We start from the raw sequence: 2,211 nt of genomic DNA on the forward strand, positions 1-2,211 counted from the left end.
GACGACTGAAAAATAAGTCGTCTACTTTTGTTTGGTTAAAAAAAAAACTCCAAAAAAGCTAGACGACTTACATTTCAGTCGTCATAGGTTAGTTTTGCATTTGACTGGATTATTTCAGAAGTTTGACTTTCCTGGACGACTTACATTTTAGTCGTCTGGTGAAAAATTTAAATATCAATAATTTATTAAAACTCGACGACTTACAATTAAGTCGTCATAGGTTAGTTTTGCAATTGGAAAATAAAACTTCAACATTTAATTATATATAGACGACTTACAATTCAGTCGTCTGTCCGACGACTTACATGTAAGTCGTCCATGATTTACGAGGTTTGACCAGAATCTCGGAATAAAATCGTGGACGACTTACATGTAAGTCGTCGGGTGGACGACTGAATTGTAAGTTGTCTGGGTATAATTAAACATCGAAGTTTTTTTTTTCAATGGCAAAACTAACCTAAGACGACTTACATGTAAGTCGTCGGGTTTTAATAAAATATTGCTATTTCAATTTTCCACCAGACGACTGAAAAATAAGTCGTCCAGGAAAGTCCAAATTCCGACAAAATCCAGTCAAATGCAAAACTAACCTATGACGACTTACATGTGAGCCGTCTAGGTTCTTTGGAGATTTTTTTGTAACCAAACAAAAGCAGACGACTTATATTTCAGTGGTCTCAGAAAACAGAATTCAAAGTCAATTGCAAAAATAACCTCTGCATTGACCAGAGGACTTCCAGGTAAGTCGTCTGGACTTCTCTGGGAAGTCGTCTGGAGAAACAGATCTGGAAAAAAACTCGATTCCATACCTTAAATTGGTGAGATAACTTCCTTAGCACATATAAGGTTTCTCCAAGCACACAGAATCTCAAACGAAAGTGACCCACCCAAAATCGCTAGCTTCGATGACTCTATGAACCATAAAAAATGTAGAATCAAAATCTTGGATTTTTTTAGCTGGGTGTGGAGAGAAAGTGAGAGAGATGTTGTGTTTAGTTCATAAGAATGGATAAAGAAGAAGGGTAAATCGATTTTGGGAGCATTAAGAGCTTCAAATTGGTTGTTCATGGTGGTTGGGGTATTGATGACAGTGGTAATCTTGTAATTACTTGAAGATGACGAGGATGAGAGAGTAAAAATGTCATTTTCGAAAAGAAAAAAAATTGATGGCATTTTCGTGAATTATATGAACTTGTAGGGTGAATAGGGCAAAACTAATTTTAAAAAAAAAGGGAGGTTAGTTTTGTGTTTGACTTTGAGTTTTAGGTTAATTTTGCAAAAAGCCCTAATAAAGAAGGTATTTTTTAAAATGTCCATTTAGTGGTGGTAAAAATGAAAAGTGATAGCATGAAAGTGGTGAACGTGTAATTTCCCCAACAAAAAAACAGAACTCATTTTTACTAATATAGCCCCGTTATGTCTTTTGAGTCTTCTGTTAAGTCTTCTTGATGACGTCCACAGAAGTCGTCGGATATAGTTGATCTTAAAAATAATTTATAAATTTTGTAAAAAATATTTTGATAAGCGAAAAATTAAAACCATGTAATTATAAACAGTTTTAAGTGATATAAATTAATATACAATAAAATTGAACTATTTTCAACATAGATGAGTGAAAGTAGTGAATCATATATTCTTTGTTCTAGGGTTTAGCAACATATGTTGTAGTATTGTATGTATTCTTAGGGTAAGATTTTGGAAAGCTTAATGTTTTTTTTGAAAAATTAAATTTTTGCCTACATGTGATTATTTCTGTGTATAGTAAACATTTTTTAAGTTTAATTTGATTTTATGAAGTGTTTAGTTAGTTAATTTAGTTTAGGGGTTATGTTTACGATCTAGACGACTAACATGTAAGTCGTCTGGCGATTAGAAGACTTCTCTAAAAGTCTTCTAACTCCCGCTAAAAATATTTTAGTTTTACGCTAAAAATATTGAAGTCTTCTGGGCGACTTACAAGTAAGTCGTCAGTCGTCTAGTAAGTCTTCTGATCGAAAATATTTAACCTTATTAGAATTTTGTCTCCTTATATAAAGAAAAAATTACACATTCTCTCTCCTCCTCTCAAATGGCTACAACAAAAATGGTATGTTCCTCATTCTAAAACACTTCAACCTCTCTCTAATCTCTTTGAAATTATAAACACCAAACTTTATATCAATTTATTGTTTTTGTCTCATGTCTTTCTTACTAGTTTATATTGTTTTGCAG

Source organism: Brassica napus, chromosome C2, assembly GCF_020379485.1.
Source record: "Brassica napus cultivar Da-Ae chromosome C2, Da-Ae, whole genome shotgun sequence".
Lineage (NCBI taxonomy): Eukaryota > Viridiplantae > Streptophyta > Magnoliopsida > Brassicales > Brassicaceae > Brassica > Brassica napus.